Genomic DNA, 14,339 nt, shown 5'->3' with positions numbered 1-14,339 from the left:
GGCTGTGTGTATGAATGTTGAGGATAATGAGTGGAAGAGAATATGTGAGCCAGGTGCTCAAATGTGGTGGATAAAGGCAGTGGGGAGGGAACAATAGGGTCATGACTGAATGACCTCTTTCCTGAGCTCTATTCTTGATTTTCCAGATGTCTAACTAATATCCCCACTTAGATGTGTAACAGACATCTTCAATTTAACAATGTGGTCATACCGAGAAACAGGGGGACTAGAATAGTCATTTTTATGGTCACGTAATTAGCCTAAAAATAAAGTTGGGGTTCTATTGCAATAAAAAAATCAGAAAGTGGATATCATGAGACAACAAATGGTCTTTCCCACATGGTGTAACACTCATATTACCAGATTTTTATGAAAGTGAAAATTCAGATAGCCTCAAAAGATAAGGGGAGTATCCAGAAACTCCTACAATTCAAAACTAAAAGACAACCCAATTTTAAAGTGAGGAAAGGACTTGAATAGACATTTCTCCAAAGAAGATATACAAATGACCAAAAAGTCATTGTATGAATAGACACTTCACACCAATAGTTATTAGGGAAATACAAATAAAAATCATGAGATACCATTTTACACTCACTAGGGTAGTTGTAATTTTAAAAAAGGAAAATAACAATGTTGGCAAAGATGTAGAGAAATTAGAACACTTGTACATCACCAGTGGGAATGTAAAACGGTTCAGCTGTGGAAGATAGCTTGGCAGTTCCTAAAAAAGATAAACATAGAGTAACCATGTGACTGAGTAATTCAACCCCTAAATATATACCCAAAAGAACTGAAAATAGGTTTTTTGAGAGAATTTAAAAACAAATTCTTTTTCTTTTTAAGATTTTATTTATTTGACAGAGAGAGACAGCGAGAGAGGGAACACAAGCTTGGGGAGTGGGAGAGGGAGAAGCAGGCTTCCCACCAAGCAGAGAACCCAATGTGGGGCTCGATCCCAGGACCCTGGGATCATGACCTGAGCCAAAGGCAGACGCTTAACCGACTAAGCCACCCGGTGCCCCCCAAAACAAATCCTCGTACATGAATGTTCATAGCAGCCCTGTTCGCAATAACCAAAGGTGAAAACAACCCAGACAGCCATAAACAGATAAGTGGATAAACAAATTGTGACATAGCCATACAATGGAACATTATTTGGCTATAAAAAGGAATGAAGTACTAATACATGCCAAATATGGGTGAACCTTAACATAAAAAATTATGTTAAGTGGATGAAGTCAAAGGTCCCATGTTGTATGATTCCGTACAATATGTGAAATCCATAGAAACAGAAAGCAGATTGATGGCTGCCAGAGTTTTGGGAGAGAAGGGGGAGTGGGGAGCAACTGCTTAATGAATACAAAGTTTCCTTTGGGAATAATGAAAATGTTTTGGAACTAGATAGAGGTAGGTAGTGATAGCTCAACTCTGTGAAAGTACTAAATGCCACTGAATTGTTCAGTGTTAAATGGTTAATTTTATGTGAATTTCGTCTCAATTTTAATAAAAAGAAAAAATTATGTGGCCAAGTTTTAGTATTAGGAATGATAGAAAACTCATTTATCAAGATACAACAAATTTTTAACTGATTATGTGTGTTCTCACTATATATAGTAATTCAAACACAGCATGAAGTGTAATTGCCAAATTTCTTTTCTGCTATATGTAAAGACATCCATGTGTTAGAAAAACTGTTTTGTGCTTTTTGACAGTTGTGGAGTTTGAAAACCCAATGATAAAGAGTTTTTCTCAACCACCATCAAGAAGAAAGAGAAGGGGAACCTGGGTGGCTCAGTGGGTTAAAGCCTCTGCCTTCAGCTCAGGTCATGATCTCAGGGTCCTGGGATCAAGCCCCGCATCGGGCTCTCTGCTCAGCGGGAAGCCTGCTTCCTCCTCTCTCTCTGCCTGCTTCTCTGCCTACTTGTGATCTCTGTCTGTCAAATAAATAAATAAAATCTTTAAAAAAAAAAAAAGGAGAAAGAGAAAGTGAAGAGAGAGAAGATTGAAGATGGTGGAGCACCTGGCTGGCTCAGTTGGAAGAGCATTTGACTCTTGATCTTGGGGTCATGAGTTCAAACCCCACGTTACATGTAGAGATTACTTAGATAAAAAAGAAAACAATAAATAAATAATATTTACAATAATTACCATAAATAAACAATATTTTTTTTTTAAAAAGGAGGAGGAGACACAGAGGAAGTGAGGGAGTAATAGAAAAGTTGGTTTCCCTCTAAGCGTAAAGTATTAAGAAACAGATTTTCCCCCTGGTATCTGAAAGAAAAACTGTGTTCTAAAAGACAATGATTTCTAACCTAGAATTCTATACCCAGCCAAATTATCCATGAAGCATGAAGACAGAATAAAGACAATTTCAGATAGGCAAGATCTTGAAAATTTCTAGGCCACTTTCTCAGGAAGTGAGTGGAGCATGAAGGAGAAAACCATGAACCAGGACCTCAGGGAATCCAAGAAACAGGATACGCAGCCCTGGAAAGATGCAAGAGAAAGTGTTGCCGCCACAGCTGCCCAGCAGGCCTGGAGAGGAATCAGTCCCAAACGGAAGAGGAGAACAGAGAGCTGCAAGGTGGGGGAGGGGCGTGGAATGTCTCCAAGAAACAAAAATTGAAAATCAATTGAAAGGTTACCTGATGTGTTTGAATCTCTTGAGAGGAAACTTCAGTTTCTTTCAGAGACTTTCTGGATGAGTTGGTGGTAAATACACAGAAAACTAAGTGTAGCCAATTTGTTGAACAGGTGGGAACTCTGGGGTCTAGGAAGAAAAGAAGTTTATTCTTGGATGCAAAGTTTATTCTTTGCATATTCAAATTGTTCTTCCCCTATACCCTTGAGTGAAGTCTAGGGCAAGTCTCGTGGCTTTTTTAGTCACTCTCAGGTAATAAAATTCTCTTGTCATTTAAAACCTCCAAACATGGGGTTCCTGGTTGGCTCAGTGGGTTAAAGCCTCTGCCTTCGGCTTGGGTCATGATCCCAGGGTCCTGGGGTCGGGCCCTGCATCGGGCTCTCTGCTTTCTCTGCTTGCCTCTCTGCCTGTGATCTCTGTCTGTCAAATAAATAAATAAACATCTTTAATTTTAAAAAATAAATAAATAATAAATAAAACCTCCAAACAACCTCAGTTCAGTAATTCAAAAGTCCACTCTCGTGCATTAAGCTGAACCGTATGAAGTTGCCATTTGTGTGAGTCAAAAAAGGTTGAATATTGGCAGTTTTATCTGATTCACTCTAATAAGAGTCAAAACTCCCAAATTTATTTAAAATAAAATAATCTCTCCCTCTACCCACATAGACTTGTTTTAGATTGGTCACTTGAGGTAAGAAAGGGAGGCCTGGTGGGCTTCTTTACTTTCCCACAAGCCCTTCCAGCATCATTCTCTACCAGGAGACTGTCTCTGGTTCCTCCTGGGATAGAAAGGCCTTGTGTAGACAGGAGAGAAGAGGCAGTATGGCACTCTCTGACTTGGCAGGAGTTCACAGTGGACTCTTCCTCTTCCGGGGTGCTTTTGACTTGTATGATTCTTCCAGGACATTCCTCCAGCTCTGATCCCTGAGCTCTGATCTGCTCTGTGGGAGGGACCTTGTTCAACCAGAAGACCACTTGATTTTATGATCACTTTTAATTCTGGCCTCAGCCATCAGACAAGCAGCCTCTTTAGACTGTGGTCACCTCTCTCCTTGGGAAAAACCTCTTAGACCAGATCCAAGCTAGTGTTTGCCTAGCACGGCCCAGTCTGGTCCTCAGGATACTGTCTAGCACCCTGAAACAGTGCCTCTGCTTCCTTCTGCCCTATCAGAGGAGCTAGCCAGCCACGGTCCCTTTCATATACTTCTTAAGCACGAGTCAGACACCACCTAGCGTGTCACCTGAGTTTCAGGAGACACATCAAGCTCTTTGGGATGTCCGACCGAAGTGCCTTCCTTGTCTCATTCCCACAAATGGGTGGAAGTCTACTCATAGCTCATCAATGCTCTCCAAACATTTTCTTTGATCTTGGGAAATTTCAGCAGTCCTTTCATGCTCTTGAATGGGTAGGGGACCAAAGTAACAAAACCAGTTTTTTTTTTTTAATTTTTAAAAATTTAATTTATTTTTAAATTTATTTATATTTTTAATTTATATTTTATTTACTTATTTATCATTTTATTTAATTTATTTTTAGTTTTTTTTTTTTTAACTTAATAGACTTTATTTTTCAGGCAGCTTTAAGTTCACAGCAAAATTAGAATAGAGCAGAAGGTACAGAGAATTCTCAAAAACCCCTGCCCCCACACATGCATACCACTATCAACATCCTCCACCTGGGCATGTATGTTACCATCCATGAACCTACACAGACATGTCATTATCACTCAAAGGGCGGTGTACATTTTATGGGTTTGGACAAAGGCATAATGACATGTGTCCACCATTGTAGTATCATGTAGAGTAGTCTCTGTGTTCTGTTCATTCATCCCTCCACCTAAACCCCTGGGGACCACTGATCTTTAATTGTCTCCATCGTTTGGCCTTTTGTAGAATGTCATAGAGCTGGAATGGCATGGTATATAGCCTTTCAGATTGGCTTTTGTCACTTAGTAACGTGCCTTTTAGTTTCCTCCGTGTGTTTTCGTGGCTTGATAGCTCATTTCTCTTTAGTGCTGAATTATATTCCACTATCTGGATGTAGTACAGTTTATTTAACCCTTCACCCACTGAAGGCTCTCTTGGTTGCTTGCAGGTTTTGGCAATTATGAATAAAGCTGCTATAACCAGTTTTTAATCACCTCTTTTACGAGTCTCGCCTAGGCGGGACTTACTTTGGAATGGGGAAGCATCATCTGAAACTGAGACTGAAATAGTTCCCTATCTATATCCTGTGACACAAGAAAATGAGAAAACAAGGCGACTAATAACTTTTGGGCGGGGGAAGTTATAGATGAAATGAAATGTAATCATAAAACTTTACATGGCTTAATGGTAAGTACTACTTCTGTAGGCTTACTAATGTAAATATTAAATACTGGTTGAATCAATAATTATGATAGGAAGATATTGGAACAACTAAGAAGGGGAAATTATTGTGTTGGAGTGAGTGGGAACAGGATTAAGAGAACTAATTCTTATCTTCCATGGTAGGCAGTCAACAGATCTAAATGGAAAAATCAAGAAATGTCAGTATAGGCATGTCCTTTAGAATATGAAGGAAGGGGGGCACCTGGGTGGCTCAGTGGTTAAGCCTCTGCCTTCAGCTCAGGTCATGATCTCAGGGTCCTGGGATCGAGTCCCACATCGGGCTCTCTGCTCTGCGGGGAGCCTGCTTCCTCTTCTCTCTCTCTCTGCTTGCCTGTCTGCCCACTTGTGATCTCTCTGTCAGATAAATAAAATCTTTAAAAAAAAAAAAAAAAAAGAATATGAAGGAAGGGGGCGCCTGGGTGGCTCAGTTGGTAAAATGACTGCCTTTGGCTCAGGTCGTGATCCTGGAGTCCCGGGATCGAGTCCCACATCGGGCTCCCTGCTCAGCAGGGAGTCTGCTTCACCCTCTGACCTCTCCCTTCTCATGCTCTCTCTCTCTCTCTCTCTCTCTCAAATACATAAAATAAAATAAACCTAAAAAAAAAAGAGAGAGAGAATATGAAGGAAGAGGAATGCCTGGCTGGCTCAGTCAGAAGAACATAGACTCTTGGGGCACCTGGGTGGCTCAGTGGTTGGGCCTCTGACTTCGGCTCAGGTCATGATCTCAGGGTCCTGGGATCGAGCCCCGCGTCGGGCTCTCTGTTCAGTAGGGAGCCTGCTTCCCCCTCTCTCTCTCTGCCTGCCTTTCTGACTACTTGTGATCTCTGTAAAATAAATAAAAATCTTTAAAAAAAAAAAAAAAAGATGTCCACATATGAAATTTGTGGGACCACAATTTAAAAAAAAAAAAAAAAGAAGAACATAGACTCTTGATCTCAGGGTTGTGAGTTCGAGCCCCATGTTGGGTGTAGAGATTACTAAAAAATAATAAATAAACTATTGAAAAAAAGAAATATAGGGGCACCTGGTGGCTGAGTCAGTTAAGCGTCTGCCTTTGGCTAGGGTCATGGTCTTGGGTGTCCTGGGATCAAGCCCCATGTCAGGTTCTCTGTTCAGTGGGGAGTCTGTTTCTCCCTCTCTCTCTCTCCTTCTGTGCTCTCCCTCTCTCCCTCTCTCAAATGGATAAATATAATCTTTTAAAAGAAAAGAGAAATATAAAGGAAGATACCTGGGGAAAACAGTTAAAAGTGAGTGGATGAGAGTGTTCTTTTTCATGATAAGCTTCTTAAAACTATTTGTCTTTTTAAACGATGGGCACAAATTACATTAAGAAACTTAATATTTTTGGGAAGCCTGGGTGGCTCAGTTGGTTAAGCCACTGCCTTCAGATCAGGTCATGATCCTAGAGTTCTGGGATCGAGTCCCACATCAGGCTCCCAGCTCCTTGGGGAGTCTGCTTCTCCCTTCTCATGCTCTCTCTCCCTCTCTCAAATAAATAAATAAAATCTTAAAAAAAAAAACTTAATATTTTTAAAGCTTTATTTATTTGAGAGAGCGAGAGTGCAGGGGGGTTGGGCAGAGGAAGAGGGGACAGAGACTCTCAAGCAGACTCCCCAGTGAGCATGGAGCCCCAACATGGGGCTCAATCCCGTGACCCTGACACTTGACTGTGCCACTGAAGGGCCCCAAGAAACTTAATTTTTAAAACTATATAATAAAACATAGACATTATCTAGAGAGTAGATAGCACTTGAAGGTAACAAGAGCACTTTTGCTCTTAATGAGAAATAATTTGCATGAAGCTAAAAGCTATTTTGAATGACTGAGAAACTTTCTAACGTTCTAGGGAAAATGACTTCCTGTAGCCTTCTGCCTACAGTATGATACAAAAACATACCCTCCTATTTCCAAGTAACCTTGAGATAAGCAGTGGATTCCCCTATAGGATCAATTTAAACATATTGTGAGGAATTTGTTTTTCCCACTAACTTAGCTGGTATTAAATTTGAGCGAGAACCATGTCAGCTAAGCCAATAGGAGCTACCCTGTGGACCTAGAACTAACTAACTCATAATCATACTTCTCACTTCATCCCGGAGCCCGTAGTATCCCTGTACTAAATCCTATCAAGAATTTGTAGGACAGTCAGTAAGAGAAAAAGGCCAGTAGAGAAAAGCAGATATATGTTCTCTATGTGACCTGTCTTGTTCATTTCAGTATTCTCAGTGTATGACACACAATTAATGCTTGGTGGATATCTAAGTGTCTGTTGAATAAATAAATCGAATGACTGTAACTCCCCACTTTCCTGAGATCTGTGAGCATTAGAATAAAGTTATCATTACTTATATCTATAGTTCATAGATATATTAAAAAATCAATAGGTGAGACAGCTCTTAGAAAAGGGTGCCTCGGGGGGCGCCTGGGTGGCTCAGTGGGTTAAGCCGCTGCCTTCGGCTCGGGTCATGATCTCAGGGTCCTGGGATCGAGTCCCGCATCGGGCTCTCTGCTCAGCGGGGAGCCTGCTTCCCTCTCTCTCTGCCTGCCTCTCCGTCTACTTGTGATCTCTCTCTGTCAAATAAATAAATAAAATCTTTAAAAAAAAAAAAAAAAGAAAGAAAAGGGTGCCTCGGGGCGCCTGGGTGGCTCAGTGGTTTAAGCCTCTGCCTTCGGCTCAGGTCATGATCCCGGGGTCCAGGGATCGAGCCCCGCATCGGGCTCTCTGCTCAGCAGGGAGCCTGTTTCCCTTCCTGTCTCTCTGCCTACCTCTCTGCCTGCTTGTGATCTCTCTCTGTCAAATAAAAATAAATAAAAATCTTAAAAAAAAAAAAACAAGAAAGAAAAGGGTGCCTCACTGGGTATTTTGGGAAACAGTCCATTACAAATATAGGAAATGTAAAATCTACAAATTGCATGAGGAAATACGTAAGAATGCTGATAGTGGCAGTGCCTACAACAGCAGGACATACCTCTGCCCTAAATGGCCATCAGCAGAAGACTGGGTAAGTACAAGGGGATACACCCATGCGATGGTATATACAGAAGTGAAAATGAGGGGCGCCTGGGTGGCTCATTGGGTTAAGCCGCTGCCTTCGGCTCAGGTCATGATCCCGGGGTCCGGGGATCGAGCCCCACATCAGGCTCCTAGCTTCTTGGGGAGTCTGCTTCTCCCTCTCCACCTGCCACTCTCCCTGCTCGTGCACTCGCACGCTCTCTCAAATGAATAAATAAAATCTTTAAAAAATTTAAAAAAAAATTTAAAATTCACAAAGGAATATTGTTTTAGGAAGACTTCATTGCAATGTTAAGTATAAAAATTCATGGAAATAATAAACACCACATATTGAATAAGAGAATGAATGAATGAATGAATGAATGAATACGCTTTTATTTTTTTATTTTTTTTAAAGATTTTATTTATTTATTTGACAGAGAGAAATCAGAAGTAGGCAGAGAGGCAGGCAGAGAGAGAGGAGGAAGCAGGCTCCCCGCTGAGCAGAAAGCCCGATGCGGGGCTCGAACCCAGGACCTGGGATCATGACCTGAGCCGAAGGCAGCGGCCTAACCCACTGAGCCACCCAGGCGCCCCATGAATACGCTTTTAAAAACCCCTCAGGACACCCAGCTGGCCCAGTTGGAAGAGCACGTGACTCTTGACCTCAGGGTTATGAGTTTGAGCTCCACATTGGGTGCAGAGATTACTTAAATAAATTAAGAACTTTATAAAGCAATAAGTAAAAACTACCAGCCCTCAAATGAAGATGTTTTCTTTGAAATATAAAGCACTTTATTTTTGTTACTTTTTTTTTTTAAACAAAGATTTTGTATTTTTAAGTAATCTCTAGGCCCAGCATGGGGCTCAAACTTAAACAACTCTGAGAACAAGAGCAGAATGGCCTACTGACTAAGCCAGCCAGGAGGGCGCCCCTGTTTTTGAATAGGTGATTACATACGCACATATACACATTCAAAAGAAAACTGAAACTGAAAGGTATTTCACCAAAAAGTCGTTTTCCCACCTTATCCCCAGTTAATCTTTCTCTTCAAAGGAAATACTGTTATCATATATATTTTTCTAAAGTTGTTTTTTTTTTTAAGATTTTATTTATTTATTGGACAGACAGAGATCACAAGTAGGCAGAGAGGCAGGCAGAGAGAGAGGAGGAAGCAGGCTCCCTGCCGAGCAGAGAGTCCAATGTGGGGCTCTATCCCAGGACCCTGGGATCGTGACCTGAGCCGAAGGCAGAGGCTTTAACCCACTGAGCCACCCAGGCACCCCTGTTATCATATTTTTATCTTCATTCAGACCCCTGGAATCTAGAGGTGATCTGTTCATTAACAAACACACGTGTTTTCTGTATCTGCCACAAATTTTCTGGCTCTTTTTTCTTGATGAGTCTGGATAGAGGTTTATCAATTATGTTTAATTTTTTTTTCTTCAGAAGAATGAGCTTCTGTTTTCATAAGTTTTTCTCTATTATTACTGCTTTCCATTTATTGGTATCTTTATTATTTCTGTAATTCTGCTTGCTTGGGATTTAATTTCTTTTTCTAGTTTAAGGAAGAGATGTAGATTACTACTAGTTTGAGACTTTTTTTTTGCTTTTCCAATGCAAACATTTAAATTTTTTTTTTTTTAATTTTTTTTGACAGAGAGAGAGAGAGAGAGAGAGCACAAGCCAGTGGAGTAGTAGGCAGAGGGCAAAGGAGAAGCAGGCTCTCCACCGAGCAGGGAACCAGACATGGGGTTCCATCTCAGGATGCTGGCATCTTGACCTGAGCCAAAGGCAGTAACCCAACCAACTGAGTCACCCCGGTGCCCCTAATGCAAACTTTTTTTTTTTTTTTTTTTTAATTTATTTGACAGACAGAGATCACAGGTAGGCAGAGAAGCAGGCAGAGAGAGAGGAAGGGAAGCAGGCTCCCTGCTGAACAGAGAGCCCGATGCAGGGCTTGATCCCAGGACCCTGGGATCATGACCCGAGCTGAAGGCGGAGGCTTTAACTCACTGAGTCACCCAGGAGCCCCAAATACAAACATTTTAGCAATACAAATTTTACTCTAAAGATACCCTCATCCCCAAGTTTTTGGATGTTGTAATTTCATTTTCATTCAGTTCACGGTATTTTATATTTATCATCCCTGTGAGAAACACACTTACCAACTAGAAGACAGTGTCAATGTGCAGTTCTTTTTGCCTTTAGCTTTTACCGTTTCCAGTCAAAGCACTTTTCCAAAGTTAATTAGGGTCAACTTCTTTTGTTCCCATCCCTGCCAGTGAATTCATTTGTCCTGGTCTTTAACTCTATCTTGGGAACCTTGGCCATCTTTACTGATCCCTAAACATTTGCATACAGTAAAGTTTGCTCTGTAAGGGTTTGGGAAAATGCAGTCATGTATCCATTACCTCGGGAGCATAAAGAACAGTTCAGTCACCTAAATACCTAAACATCAGGTGTAGGATTTTAGATGACTACCCCCACCCCCACCCCTCTGACAACCACTGATTTGTTTTCTATCCCTCTAATTTTGCCTTCTTCAGAATGTTGTATAAATGGAAGCAAACAATTTGTAGCTTTTTGGGTTTCATTTCTCTCACCTGCAATGATGCAATTAAGATTCATTTATGTTGTTTCATGTATATTTCTATACTTGTCGCTCCGTAGGGTCCCATTACATGGATGGACCACGGTTTGTTTATCTGTTCCCCTGTGGAAAGACATCTTGGTTGTTCCCAGGTTTGGCTGTTACGAGGAAAGCTACTGTAAATATTAGTGTGAGGGCTTCATGTGAACATAAGTTGCCAGGTTGTATGGCAAATGCATGCTTAACTTTATAAGAACTTGTCAAGTCCTTCCCAAGTGGTGTACTCTTTTACACTCCTCTCAGCAATGAATAAGCATTCCTAATGCTCTTCATTCTTCTTTTTCTTTCTCTCTTTCTTTTTTTAAATTTTATAGCAGGCAGAGACAGAAGCAGGCTCTCAGCCAAGCAAGGAGCCTAATGCAGGACTAGATCCCGGGACCCTGGGATCATGACCCGAACCGAAGGCAGCCACTTAACTGACTGAGCCACCCAGGTGTCCCACTCTTCATTCTTCTATTTGGTGTTGTTGGTTTGTTTTTATTATTTTTAGCTATTCTAATAGCTATGTAATGATATCTCTTTGTGGTGTATATGTGTGTGTGTTTTCTTTGCATTTCCCGAATGATATCTTTTCACATGTTTATTTGACACCCATATATCCCTAAAACTTCTTTAGTGAAGTGTCTGTTCAATTCTTTTGCCCGTTTTTCCCTTGGGTTTTTTGTTTTCTTATTGTCGAGTCTTCCGGGTTCTTTATGTATTCTGGATACAAATCCTTTTTCAGATATATGATTTGCAAATACTATATCCCAAGTCTGTAGCTTGTTTCTCATTCTCTTGGCAACGTCTCATCTCATTTTTTTTAAACTGCTGATTATTATTCCATTGTAAGAATTTGTCATAATATTTAGCTAGTCTTAGGTCCATAGATGTTGATGCTATTTCCAAACTTTTGCTATTACAAACTGTATTTCCATTAATATCTTTGAGTTTATGGTCTTTCTTTCTTCTTTTTTTTAAGAGAGGGAGAGAGTTGGGTAGGGAGTAGAGGGGGAGGGAGCCCAGCGAAGAGCCTGATGAGGGGCTCGATCTCACAAACGTGGCATGAGCTAAAAACCAAGGGTCAAAGAACAACTGATTGAGCCAACTAAGTGCCCCTCATGGTGTTATTTCTTTCTTTCTTTTTTATTTTATTTTATTTATTTATTTGACAGAGAGAGAGATCACAAGTAAGCAGAGAGGCAGACAGAGAGAGGGGGATAAGCCGATTCCCTGCTGAGCAGAGAGCCCGTAGCTCCCCCTGCTTGTGCTCACTCTAGCTTTCTCTCTCTCTGTCAAATAAATAAATAAAATCTAAAAAAAAAAGATCTCATTAGATGTCTGATATCTTAATGATACAGAGTCTTGCTAGTCAAGAACATATATTTCTATGTGTTCAAATCTTTTTCTGCATCCTTCTGTAGAATTTAAGGCTTCTCTTCATATAGATTGTGTGTCGTTTTTGTAAAATTTATTCCTAGGAATTTTCTTTTCTTGTTGATTTGTAAATGATATCTTTTTTGGACCAAAAATGTCGTGATACCAAGATGTCATCATGATGTCAAGATATAATGATGTCATTCCATCTTCTAAGATGCAATGCTGTCCCTCTAAGATGCTGAAAGAGCCCCAGGGGAGCAGTCTACCTCAAATAATCTTGATAATTACTCATCTGGACGAGCAAGTAGTTCTCAACCATATTTGTCCTTGCAACATATACTATGGGTGATTTTGACATACACCAATCAACCCAACAGGTGTTCCTTGTTTTTTTAGGGACTCCAGCAGAGATGAGAGGCTGTGGTTCTTCAGTAGCTGATGGAAATGGATGTGTACCAGGCACTGTCTTAGGGGCCAGGGACACCATCATGATCAAGACAACTTGAGTCCCTGCCCTCATAGAAGGTGATCACATAGTCCCAGCTGAATAGAGCAAACTCAGCAGATAATCGAATACTTATAAGAGTGCAGAGTTCTGCTAAGGAGCCATAAGAGTGGAGCAGAGGTAATTGGTCAGGTGTTAACATCCACTAACACTCACCCTGAGGCTTCAGTTTGCTCACATGCTGCCCACTCTCACATTATGTCTCCAGTTCTGACTCTCCTCTGAGCTCCAGACCTGCCATTTGCACTTGCCCAACAGGAGGTAGAGTCTAATCCCGCTCCCTTTGGATTTGGACAGGCTTACATCTTACTTGTAGCCAGGACACTACAGCAGATGTGACTCTGTATGCTGTCTGAGGCTAGGTCACATGAGGCAAACGCAGCTCTGCCTTGCTCTCTGGGATGCTCCCTCTTGAGGACTTCAGCTGTCGTGTGAACAGTCCGATAGGCCGGAGGCTGCCATGCTGTGAGGAAGCCCATCGCAGGCCATGCAGAGACCCCGAGGACAGCCTCTGAGGCTCCGTGAAGAGGGAGAGGCCCAGCCAGCCCACAGGTGTTCTCTCACCAGTAGTCCAGCTCTACATTAGAAACCCAAGTTAGAAGAGCCTGCCCGAATCCTTTCCAAATTCCTGACCCATAGATCTACAAGAGATGATAAAATAAGCCACTACATTTGGAAGTGATTGGTTTTGTAGCGATAGTAACTAACATCTGGGCCATGTGGTTTTGTGCATCTTTTCCTCCTACTGGGAACCCTTCCAGCACCCGTTTTGCCTGGTTACCCTGGACATACCCTTCAGATCTTTGCCGAAGCTACTACAGTGCTTTAGCACGCACCATCCTTAAACCTTCAAACCTGGGTTCATAGTGCCCTCATAATACCATGTACCTTTTCTTCCTGTACTCGTCACAGGAGCATCTGGAGATTCTTTGACCAGGGTCTGTCTTCCTGACAAGTCTTCAGCTTCACAGAAAAGCATGCAGTTACGCAGCAGGCCAGGCATGGCAAACTTGAACGTCACCAGGAACGGGGACATAACATAAACGAGAGACCTGAGTATGGTGGGGACTGCAGTGACATGAGAAGTATGTGCCCACCTAAAGGGTGTAGCTGCCACTCCACAGGCTCTGTGCAGCTAGATCTGCCCAATTTTTAAAGCGAGCTACAAAGCCATGTTATTATTACTATTATTTTTTTTAAAGATTTTATTTATTTATTTGACAGAGATCACAGATAGGCAGAGAGCCAGGCAGAGAGAGAGAGGGGAAGCAGGCTCCCCACTGAGCAGAGAGCCCGATGCGGGGCCCGATCCCAGGACCCTGGAATCATGACCTGAACCGAAGGCAGAGGCTTAACCCACTGAGCCACCCAGGCACCCCCTATTATTTTTTAGAGATTTTATTTATTTATTTATTGGGGTTGAGAGAGAGAGAGCTTTTGAGTGCACACGTGCACACATGTGCAGGGGGGAGGGCAGAGGGAGAAGCAGACTCCCTACTGAGCAGGGAGCCTGAAGCGGGCCTGGATTCCATGACCCTGAGATCATGGCCTGAGCCAAAGGCAGACTCTTAACCAGCTGAGCCACCGAGGCGCCCCCCCAAACCCAGATTATTATGTAAATGTTAGAATCGTAGTAACTAATTAAAACTAAAAGCACAGAAGGGCACCTGGGTGGCTCAGTTGGTTAAGCAACTGCTTTCAGCTCAGGTCATGATCTGAAGTCCCGGGATTGAGTCCCTATCAGTCTCCCTGCTCAGCAGGAAACCTGCTTCTCCCTGACCTCTCCCCTTTCATGCTCTCTCTCTCTCTCAAATA

At 41.9% G+C, this 14,339-nt stretch overlaps 2 long non-coding RNA genes across 3 annotated transcripts in view; both read left to right on the top strand.

The window, feature by feature from the left end:
* Nucleotides 1-11,018, top strand: part of LOC125109236 (uncharacterized) — a 32,208-nt gene extending 21,190 nt beyond the window's left edge. The window contains exons 3-4 of one of the 2 annotated variants that reach the window (XR_007130158.1): nt 2,405-2,587; nt 10,975-11,018. This is a non-coding gene — a long non-coding RNA (uncharacterized LOC125109236). Of the gene's footprint in view, nt 1-2,404; nt 2,588-9,926; nt 9,938-10,974 lie in introns of those variants that run through there. The other variant, XR_007130159.1, reaches the window with a different exon arrangement.
* Nucleotides 11,019-11,045: 27 nt separating this feature from the next.
* On the top strand, nt 11,046-13,125 carry LOC125109237 (uncharacterized). Its single transcript, XR_007130160.1, has 2 exons — nt 11,046-11,093; nt 12,416-13,125. It is a non-coding gene; the product is annotated as an uncharacterized LOC125109237 (long non-coding RNA).
* Nucleotides 13,126-14,339: the final 1,214 nt, after the last annotated feature.

Source organism: Lutra lutra, chromosome 9 (assembly GCF_902655055.1).
Source record: "Lutra lutra chromosome 9, mLutLut1.2, whole genome shotgun sequence".
NCBI classification, from domain to species: Eukaryota; Metazoa; Chordata; class Mammalia; order Carnivora; family Mustelidae; genus Lutra; species Lutra lutra.
The sequence above is the reverse complement of the archived record's forward strand: the minus strand, read 5'-3'. Positions and strand labels throughout refer to the sequence as shown.